This window comes from Carassius auratus, chromosome 45, assembly GCF_003368295.1.
Source record: "Carassius auratus strain Wakin chromosome 45, ASM336829v1, whole genome shotgun sequence".
Taxonomy (NCBI): domain Eukaryota; kingdom Metazoa; phylum Chordata; class Actinopteri; order Cypriniformes; family Cyprinidae; genus Carassius; species Carassius auratus.
Window position 1 is genome coordinate 7882813 of NC_039287.1, and position 12252 is coordinate 7895064.

A 12252-nucleotide genomic window follows, 5' to 3' on the forward strand; every position below is an offset into this window, starting at 1 on the left:
CCATTCCATTACATCATAAAGTGGCAGATTTCACAATCTGTCATTTTGGCACTGGCTTCAAAATAATTTGTTTTTAGACTAATGAGAAAGTTTTGAGTTCTGAAACTTACCGGATGATTTTATAGTACAATTACCTCTAATAAGTCAAAAAGAACAAGGGATTTTTGATTTTTCAGTGTATGTGTCATTTAATAGTTTGAATTATTTTATATTTTTATATTTTTCATTTTCATTTTAGTTTTAAGTTTTAGTAAGTTTTAGTAAGTTTTACTTTTAGTTATAATATAATAATAAAAACATTTTATAAATGTATAATAAATACATTCCTACATTTTTAATTTGATTAAAAAAACAATCCACTGAAAATTTTCATTATTGCCCAGAGAAACTACAGAGTAATAACACTACATGTAACAACAAGCCCAGGCAAGTTGTAACTATAAACTCTGCAGGACACCGGCCCTCCAGTACCAAGTTTGGAGACACCTGCTCTAGAATATATATTCACATGATGTGGTTACTTACCTGAAACCAAACAAAATGCAAAATAAATATAGTGCAAACTTATTCAGTCAAATTTTTTCCATCATAATTTATTTTCTTTTGTGATAGAGTTTCAACAGCCTTATCTTTATTTTATGATAGCCGTATGAACAAGGTGACTTATGTTAGAAATTTTTCGTTTGACATGACTCATACTGTCAAAGGTTTGTCATTTGGTTTGTGTATGGATAAAATAACATGTAGAACTGCCAGTGGATATGATGGCAAGGGTTAATGTTAGGTCTCATGTGTATAAAGTGTATCTGTAGAAGCCATGAAAACTTGGTTGAACGAGCAAAAAAAAAAAAACACCAAGCCTCTCTCATGCATAAAGTGAATCATCCATTACTAAAAACAACAACATGACTTAAAGTTCTGGGTAATTCACATCGATACATAAATCATGGGAAGTGACGTCATATTAACAGCCAGAGACAACACAAAAGTATAGTGCAATGAAGAATGAACAGCATTAATAAATCATCATTTAGAATTATTTAAGTACATATACGTGATTTATTGTTTCTTAATATATTAGTTAATATATTAATATACAGTGTGGGAGGGACAATGAAACATTTAACAGAAAAAAATGTCAAATATCACAATGTGACTTTCTTTCTAAATAAAGCATTTGCAAAACCTGTCTATTTAGGCAAAGTGTTTGGTGACATTAACGATGCAGAAATGACACGCTTTCACCTTTAAGAGCATTATTTTCTCAGTGAGAATACCACAACGTGGTTTCTTACAGGAAAGTAAAACAACTGACAGGAGGAGTATAGAAAGATAATCCCTTCAATGTCCTGCATTTTGATGATAAAAGAAATTTTCAGACTCAATCCCTCCAGGAAGCATTTAATCCCAAAGAAAACTCCCTGGGCAAAAAAAAAAAAAAAAAAAACCAGAGTGCATGGCGTGCATGATCTCAGGCACCTGGAATCACAACAGCAAGGAAGTGCAGCCTGCTGATGTGGGAAGATTTACAGATGCCTGCTTAGGCTTCCATTAAAAATAAGCTCAAGCCTTTCAAACACAGATGCAGATCAAGAGGGTTCATAATGGAGTTCATTGTAAGGGTGTTACATTGTAGGGGTTGTTTATGTTCCATTTTCAGTATGTTGAATCCATTTTCTCTAATTTGCTATTTAAATCTTCAACACAATCAAGATAAGTTAATATTTGAGTAATAAGGCAACAGACAGATGAGCAAAGCATGCAAAATCTAATATCTAAAATATTTTTATATACAGACTTATGTTCAAACATACTTACCAAAAGAATAATTTAAGTGTATTTTATTATTTTACCTATATATTATCTTCCACTTACACAATGATCCTAGCCCTATAAAGCCTACTGAATCAATTTAAGGAATCCAAATATACATTTTTAAAAGGCTGTTGGGAAAACTGTACACAATTTACTTTATGCCTTTTTTCATCTCGTTGATAGTTTATACTTTTTTAGCAAGCAAAAGGGCTTCTAGTTTAATTTTAAAAACATCCCTCTTCAGGTTGTCGTACATGTGTCTTTTTGATGTGAAATCAGATTTTTTTAAAGTAAATGTAAGAATACATTTCATATTGTTAGTAAATGATACATCAGGCTTTTGAGAAAAAAAAAAATATAATTGTATTGCATTACATTACAATAAAAACTCCAAAAATAGAGAACATAGAACTAAGCTTTTAAATAGCATCTTAATTAGACATAGAGATACAGAGTGCATTATATGTATTTATGTAAGTAGTCTGATATACTGTTATAATCTAATCTAATTCTAATTGATTTACATTACAGGTTCACAGTAATGTACAGTACGTGCCATAAAAAGCCTGATATTATGATATAAGCTTTTTAATATCTAAAAATTACTTCATATATCAGGCTTCACAGCTCTGCACAAGATGAACACTGCAACAATATTACAATAATATTCATAAGTCCTTTAAGGTCATTTCATTCAATGATTTCAAACTGAGATGCAAAATTACAATTTATATCGATTGATCAGTATTTCATGCAATTAATTTGATCAAAAATGTATAGCTTGATGGTCCTAGTTTGTATTTTTGGAGTAATAAAAGTTGAATCTTTAACAAACATGGGTTAATGAACTCCCTCAAACAAGTCTGTATTACGCATGCTGAGCCAGGCCTTTTAACTGATCTCACCTCTGTATAGTGCAGATTCTGTCAAATGAATTTTATGATGGGATTAGGATGCTGCACACACCAGTATGGTCCCAATGTGACTTAACCTCCTCATTAATTAGCTTCCAGTGAAGTATGATAATACAGTAGGTAGCTAATTAACCAACGTAATGAAGCTCTTCCTAGACCTTGGTGAGTTTATAGCACTTGCAGAGATGCAACACTTGCCTTTTCAACTGCTGTGGTACACTTAAGCAGCCTGATTAGGTCTACTTCAAAGAGTTGATGACCTTTTCAGATTATCCGTCTCTGCCACTCTAACTGGCTGTTTTGTATTGAAATTGCTCATGCAACAATGATCCGAGCAGTTCAGTTCAGTGTATTTGTAATTTAATATACTTTCTGAATGTGTAATGTTTACTTGAACTTTAGCTGAAATTATGTGTTTAGCTCCGGCAAAACATACAAAGCAACTGTACATGGCATTCATTAGGTATGTATATTTAAGGTCAGAGGGTCTAATCTCAATTTATTCATGAAGTCTATGTTAAAATATTACTATCTGCATATTGTATAATGGGCATTATTTATTGCTATAATAAAAGAGGTCAAGTTAGTTTATCTTGCTGAGGAAATTAAAAGAATGCAAATGGTGTTAGTTTCGCTTATTCCTTAAAGTTATTTTAAATCTTACAGACTTCATCAGTTTGATTTGACATTCTGATTGCTTTAAAACTTCTAGATAGCACTCACAATTATATTATATTATATTATATTATATTATATTATATTATATTATATTATATTATATTATATTATATTATATTATATTATATCAGGTAGGTCCTTCAAAGAATCTTGGAGACATAATGTTTCTAAGAGGCAACATATACTGGGGTGCCTCAGGGCTCAGTTCTTGGACCACTTCTCTTCTCTGTCTACATGGCATCATTAGGTTCTGTCATTCAGAAACAATGCTTTTCATACCACTGCTATGCTGATGTCACTCACCTATCATTCCATCCTGATGATCCGACGATAGCTGCTCACATCTCAGCTTGTCTGACAGACATTCCTTGCTGGATGATGGACCATCACCTTCAACTCAAACTTGCCAAGACATAACTGCTTGTGGTTCCAGCAAACCCCTCATTTCATCACAATTTCACCATCCAGTTAGGCACATCAACCATAACTCCTTCAAAAACAGCCAGAAACCTTGGAGTTATGATAGGTGATGGGCTGAATTTGTCACACCACATTGCAAAAACTGTCCGGTCCTGCAGATTTGCTTTATTCAACATCAAGAAGATCAGGCCCTTTCTTTCAGAACATGCTGCACAACTCCTTGTTCAAGCTCTTGTTCTGTCCAGGCTGGACTATTGCAATGCTCTCTTGGCAGGTTTTCCAGCCAATTCTATCAAACCTTTACAATTAATCCAGAATGCAGCTGCAAGATTCATTTTTAATGAGCTGAAAAGAATGCATGTCACACCTCTGTTTATCAATTTACACTGGCTACCAATAGCTGCTCTGCTAGCATAAAAGTCAAGGCATTGATGTTTGCCTACAAAACCACCAATGGCTCTGCACCCATTTAACTAAATGCATTACTTCGGACTTATATAGCTTCTAGAAGCTTGCGTTCTGCAAGTGAACGTCGCTTGATTGTGCTATCCCAAAGAATTACAAAGTCACTTTAACAGACTTTTAAATCAAATGTTCCCTCCTGGTGGAATGACCTGCCCAACTCAATCCGAGCAGCTGAGTCCTTAGCCATCTTCAAGAATGGGCTAAAAACACATCTTTTCCATATTTATTTGACCCTCTAACTCTAGAACCTCTTTATTCTAATTCTATTCTTTTTAAAAAAGTAAACAAAAGAACTAGCTTTCTAATCAGTAATCATTTTGTATTCTATCTGTTTTCTTTTCATTTATTATACAATTAACAAAAGCAAAAAAGACCTCTAACACTAGCTTGCTCTGTTCTTTTTCTATTCTATCTGTTTTCTTTTTATTTATTATATTATTTTAAAAACGCCCTTGCTATGTGCACCGCGTTAAGCTAGCTGAGACTTCATATAGCACTTGTATATATCATTGCTCTTTTGTTGATTTTAATTGCTTCCATTGTCCTCCATTGTTGGATAAAAGCATCTGCTTGATGACTAAATGTAATGTAATTTTATATTAATTATATAATATTATTACACTATATTATGTAATATAAATAAATTACAAAATACAAAACAATATATTAAATAATTGAATATATATACAATTTTATAATACAACAAATGTATAATAATAAGCTACTTTAGAAATGTTTCTGTTAATAGTTTATCTGTATGTACTGTATTTATGATAAATCAGCAATGGAATATAGAGAGACAACAGTCATTAATATTCATTGCTGGATTCTGACAACACAAATCCTGAGAAATGTTCTTCAATAATGTTCGTCTGTAAGCACTCCGCTACCTTTGCCCTGCTAACTACTGTAGTTGAGATCGGAACATTTGGGAAAGTGCACCATTACCCCATAATGAGGGGAGCTGTCATAAAAAATTACATCTAAATTTTATTACAACCTACAAAACGAACTCTGCCTCTTGTCAGGGCATGCTATGAACTCCCATGAATCGGAATAATGCTCACCCACTTTTATGATTCATATCATTTATCTTAAAGAGGAGCCATCTCAGAAGATACAGTTATCTCACTAATTCAGGACTAGAAAATTGAAGACATTTTCTGGGAGTCTAGGGCGAGTAAGAGAAGAGAAGAGGTGTGGAAGGATTAATTATGTAATTAAGCTTTGGTGCACTCGGTGAGAATGAGGATCTGTGGCCCAGCTGGAGAGTAATTATATGTGCCCATGCTGGTCAAGGATTGCAGAGTGTGCCTCTGATGCAATCTCATTCAGCCCATCAACAGTGACTTATTAATGCTCCAACAAGACCTAAATACTTCCACTAAGTTCTCATGCACTACCTCCTCCGAACAATATGGGACTGTGACCTGAGTTTTTTCACCAGTTTGAGGTTTATTTCATTCACATTGAGGGATTGTTTTGATACAGAATGCAAGTACAACTAGTTGTGCACACAATTCAGTATTACTGACATACCTAGGGGATTTGAGTCTGCATTTCCTTGTAAATAAAATCTGAAGTCTACAATCTGGAGACGCAGCAGGAGGCAGCGTGACTGAGAACTTGAAAGGTCCTTCTGACACTGTGAAAATGTGCAAATCAGATTCTCAAACTCAGTCATACTTTCAGAAGTAGCATTGAGCTTCAACTCACAACTCACAACTTAGTTAAAATGTGAAAGCAATAACTCACTAGAAAGACAAGTTAAATAAAAAAGACAAATTGTCATCAAGTCGTTTATTTAAAGTAGTTGAATTAAATATAAATATGACAAGAAATCAAAGAAGATTGAAGGTATAGTTAACCCAAAAAAGAATATTTGCTGAAAATTTACTAAAATTTAATTTGATTCTTCATTGAAACAGATGAACAAATTGAGTATTAAATACTTGCTCATCAATAGATCTTCTGCAGTGAATGGGTGCCGTCAGAATTCTTACAAACACAGCTTTTCACTTTTTCAAGGTGTTAACTGATGGACTGGAGGAAGCATGATTGAGTAATCCATGACTGAACATGGATTACATGTTGTTATTGTGATGTTTTTATAACTGTTTGGACTCAATCTGACGGCACCCATTCACTGCAGAGGATACATTGGTGAGCAGGTGATATAACGCTAAATTCTCCAAATCTGTTCTGATGAACAAACAAATTCATCTACATCTTGGATGGACTCAGGGTCTAATATTTTGGGCAACTGCTATACTGAATGCCAGAGGGTGAGAATGCCATTCTGTTGAAACAAAATGAATTCCTTAAGTATTGGCGTTATGCTGGAGAGAGTGCAAATCCCAAAGCATCCATTGCAGGAGAATAGCCAGCACAGTTGTCATAAAGTATGCTGACAAGTGTCACTGGGGAACAGACAGTTTGCAAAAAGTATATCTGTACAGAAACTATCAGAAACTTTCTCCCCAAAAGACATCATATTGTCAAAACCAACAATCAGCAAATACAAATATACTGTAATCAAATATGACAGCAGAAAGGCAAAAAAAAAAAATGTTGTCAGACTTGTTTTTTTAGGTTTTATATAAATTACATTTAAAAAAGCAGTAAAAGGTCTCTGTGTGACACATCACGTATAGGCCAAATTATATTTTATTTAAATAGATTTTATTCTTGTATATTTACTTATCAGTAATGTACATTATTTTGTATTACAGTTTCTGTTTAGTAAAAGTTTACTGCATTATTTTAGTGGCATGTGTTATCCTTTGTGCGAATGACCCATTAACACCATTTTATATATTATTTATTACTAAATAATATTTAATTAAAAAAAGTTATGTAATGAAATATTACTGAATTGTAATATATATTACAAACCAAAAATCTAATTATCCATTTGTTATATGCACCTTCATGCTGTCACACTGAGTTTAAATCTATTCTGTGTACGTATATGCTCAGGGAGACTGGTTTACATGCTGTATGGGGTTTATTGATGTTGCCTCAGTCAATGGAGGGCGTTTGAGAATAGTTTTCTGTAATCCTCATATACAATTAAAAAAGAGCATTTTCAAACCTGCACACAGTAGCTGCCTTCACGGACGAGAGAAAGAAATAGAGAAGAGCTGGAGGTAGAAAGTAGATGATGAAGGAAAGACAGGATAACAATTAATGTAAGGAGACATTTTCCAATCAGTTTATGCCCCTGTGTGAAATTAAATTTCTGTTTAAGTGCATGCTTTCATTACCTGTGACTGACAGGCAAACACACCTGCCACCTTGCATATAACAGCAGAGCAACATGTGTAACCATATCTCTGTTTTACAGATATACTTCACCTCAGTTTTATAGAACAAAAGACTGCTTTTAGTTTTTAGTTTTTTTCTTTCCATGATGCATACATTGATTTTGTTTAAAAAATACATATACTGGAGATAAAATACTGCAATAAAGTTTCATGAGTTCATACTTACATATAATAAATAGAGTAAAGGTTATGAGTATTTGGCATGCTATCCGAGGTGAGGGCTCCAAGCTTGGAATTTGCCCTAAACCCAGAGCACCCCCAAGATCAGACCAATTCATGAATAAACTAATTAAAATGGTTTTGTGAATTGGATCAACAAATTCCCTGTAAAACCTGGACAAACTGGACATTGTGCCTTGATTATTTTGTGGTGCTTTTTGTCATTTTGGAGACAATCCCAGTCCTCATTCACTTTCATTATGCTGAAAAAAAAACAGACATTCATTAGGGGGAGTAAATGATGACAAAATTTCCATTTGCATATAGACTCTTTAGGACTACCAGTCAATCTAATGCTAATTCAGACTAAACGAAGAGCCTAAAAAAATGTTCAGAACACCTGACAACCACACAGTTTGTAGTTTCAGCAAGACTTGGATAAAATTAACATAACACCTCTATCATATAACATTTGCCAAGCTACAAAGTTGGGAACAGATAAGAAAACCTCAGCTGAAGATCTGCTAAAGCCGTCAAGGCCTGTTAGTGATTCAGTATTTTGTAAAGGCAGTGTAAGGCTTAAGTCAGTGAGTCATGAGTCAAGTGTCTCCATTTAATATAGCTGCTAATATAGTCACTCTCAACCCTGAACTGTTCCTTCAAAGAGATGTCAGCCATCCGAATGTCAAACGGAGCAATATTTGGAAACAGTGGTTTGTATGAGCTGCACTGCATTCATTTAAAGAGATATTGCTGTGAAACCCAATTATTGATTTTGCTAAAACATTAACAGCTTTGCCTTGAAATAGTTACTTTTTTTATATTAAAAGGGATCATTTTCAGTCCAAGACCAAAGAGGTTACCGAGGATACTATTGTACACATACCAAAATCTTGCCCTTCGAAAATTCAGGAATTGAGACCAATCTCCTTAACATCTCATCTTTCAAATATTTGTGAGAAATTTGCTGACCAATGGATTCTGAATGATATTTCCTCAAACTTAGATCCCATGCAGTTTGGCAGTTGACAGAATTATTCTACAACTCTTAATCTAGTTAATCTAATGGACTTTGTATAGGTTAGTGATGCTTCGGGCTCAGTGTGTACATCTATTACAACAGATTTTGCCAAGGCATTCAATGCTCTTGACCTTGCGATAGCAATGCCTTCTCTATCTTGGAGTGAGACAGCCTTATTCCATGGCTTTGTAGCTTCATGACCAACCGACACCAGAGGGTGAGATATCATGGATGTCTTTCTGATTGAGAATATCCCTCATTAGGCATTGCACAAGGAACTATAATTGGGCCTATAAAATTTTAGCTCTGATTAACAGTTCTCTTCAGGATGTAACAGGCCATTGGAAATACGTGGATGTCATGAAAATTGCCCAGAGGTAGACTCCTCAAGACATTGAACGATCTTAATGTTTAGGCAGGGAAGCATAAAATGAAACTCAACCCAAAGAAATGCAAGGTCTTGCATGTCACTAGCATGGGAACTGGTGAAGCCTTTATTCATCACTGATCAGAACACCTTGGAAATTTGTGACTGTATTAAAGTTTTGGGGATCATTATTAAGAGTGATCTGAAACAGGATTGTCAGGTAGACCTTGTGTTGTCCTCAGCTAACAGAAAGCTTTCTGTCCTCCATTGGTTAAAGAAATGTGGTATCTGTGATCCTATCTGTGATTTGGTTACCATCTTTAAAGGGTACATGTATGCCCAGTGCCGGAGTATGTGGTTTCAGTCTTGCTTGCATTAGTTCCTTGACCGTATCAAGCCAAAAAAATGGAAAGTGTGCAGGAACTGTTCTGTAAAATTATACTCAGTCGAAGGTATCTGGGGTATTCTGGTGATCTTGGAAAGAGCCGAACTCAATTATTAATATCAATTATTAATTTCAATACCCTTACCCTTATTTATATGTCATAGAATAGTGCACAAGTATGATTTGGGATGCACCTTTGGTCTTAATGTTATAGTTCACCAAAAATAGAAAATTGTCATCATTTACTCCCCCTCATGTCGTTCCAAACCAGTCTCTTTTTTTTCTATTTGAAAATATATTTTTAATATTTTTGATGTTCATTGCTTTCCATCGTACAGGAGAAAAAAAGAGACACTTCTCAAAATATCTTCTTACCTAAGAAATTAATACAGGTTTGCAATGACATAAGGGTGAGTAAATTACAGATTAAAAAACCCTCCTTTAAACAATTTGCAGAGGTAAAAACACAATTTAATTCATACTAAATGTGAAATAATATCAATCATTATATGTTGTCTTATACTAGTACAAATTTCACTAGTGGGCAAAACACAGAAGGTTAACCAGAAAATAGTCCAATTGTAGACATATGCTAATATTCTTAATAGGAGGCTTCTTAACTTTATATCTAAAGTCTTGCCTGGGCATAGATATTATAGTTCTATATTTTTACATATTGTACATAATGTGGGCAGTTTTATACTTTTATGTTAAGCTTCTATGTTAATTACAGATTTAAGGAACACAGAATGAAAGAAAACATCTTTTTGAAAATTACTTTTCTAATGGCTGTATGTTTTCTAATGTAGACAAGGTGACCTAGAACTCAATTAGACACTCTATAGGCAGTTAGAGCTCCTGCTGGACCTACCGGGAGGAAAACTATCTCAGCATATGGTTTCATTAATCATTATGTTAAACTGGAATTCGCTCTTAAATAAAGACACAAAACAACCAAAGTGGAGTTTGGCAAATGGCAGTTAATATACTAAGATCCTGCTGGAAAAGATTCTCTTGTCTGTTGAAATAAATAAACTCTTCAGCCTGAATGGAAAACACTAACTAAAATGGCTCAACACCTGGCTAATACCGTATCTATGGTGAAACATGGTGATAGCAGTTCATGCTAGGGATGTTTCATAAAATAAGACTCGAGATTAAAGACAATTTTTGCAACCAATGCATTTTTGCCTAAATTTATACAGAAAATGCAGCAAGAAAGTGTCGCCTTTCATTCTTAAAAAGATGTACCTTTGAAATTGCATGCTTCTAACTCAGAGCTAAAATTTGTTTCTTAATCATATTCAAATGAAAAAGAAAAAGGTTAAACACCAAAGAAACCCATCCATTTATCAGGTTTAGCAAACCTTGTACAGTCTAATGTTTTGAGCGTATACAATTTTTGGTATATATTAGCTAAGTCATACAGTACTAAAGAAAAGAAGAACAGATCCATCTTTCCTTTTAGGGGTTAAAAAGTATGTAACAACCATGCAATGTGATAAATTATCTCAATTGTGTGCATGGCCACAATGTCAATTTACAAACCCCATCAATACTACAAAACTCTGCACTAAAACAGAAAGCACAAACAATTTATCTCCATCATCCATGGAATTCTAACTAATGAAGTGAAGTGGGGGAGGGGTGCCATAGCTATAATTAATGTAAGCTGCTTTAAATATGGTTATTTGATGCCAGAATCATGCCAATTTGTCATTGTACTGTAAATCTTCCAGTGAAAGTGAGGCGGTTGGAGGACACTGAGTTGGTAACAGCTGGTTGAGGAGGTGATGCAGTGGGGGGTAAAGCATCCGCAGGAGCTCCCTACTATAAGCTACGGTTGCCATGGCAATGCTGGGGGAAATTAGGTGTTAAAGGAGTATCTTGTTATGCACAAAAGCACAATGCACCAGTAATTTGGTTTTGTTTGTAAAAGTTAGAGAGTAGATATCTACAGTCCTCCGAATGTGAAACATTGTATACTCTTGATGAGTGTTTTCATAGTATATTATGACATGTCATTATATTACATACACACACATATATACATATACACATACATAATATGTACCTTTTTTTACTTTAATATGTAAAATACCAAAGCATACATTTTAGCAGCCTGCTTTAATAACACCTTCCCAGCATCTTAAAAGATCCCACTCCTGTATGTGGGACTGCAGCCTCAGCGCCCTGGGTGCAATTTAGAGACAGAATGATGATTTCAAAGGAAGCTTATTCAGCTGTAACAATCCGATGAGGAATGCAGTCTCAGGTGCTGGAAGTTTGCAGCCAGTCTCTGAGCAGAGGGATTTTCTAATCTTTATTTCCTTTAAGCTTCCCTGCATCTAACAAAAAATAATTTGCAGTTTCAAGATGTGTTTATTTTGTATATACTGTATACATCAAATAGACTAAATCATTTTAAGAATGGGTTTAATGACATTGGAACTGCTGTATGATATAGTATTTTTTATTTACTCACCTACTAACATTATTTAGAGGGAATATATTTTGACAGTGTCTTCGACGCAGATGCTCAAGGACAATAAAAAAAAAACACTTTGGATAAATAATGCATAGAATATAAAACAAACATTCAAGATGATCTTTTGTAATATTAAGCTGAATGTGTAAACATATTATTATTAATAATATATTACAAAAACGCACACTTTCTGCATAGTTTGTAGGATGTACTG

The 12252-nt window shown here is 34.2% G+C and overlaps 1 pseudogene; it reads right to left on the minus strand.

Annotated features, from left to right (window-relative positions):
• The window catches only part of LOC113062688 (DNA replication licensing factor MCM3-like), a 9062-nt pseudogene extending 6991 nt beyond the window's left edge, over positions 1-2071 (minus strand).
• Between the last annotated feature and the right edge of the window lie 10181 nt (positions 2072-12252).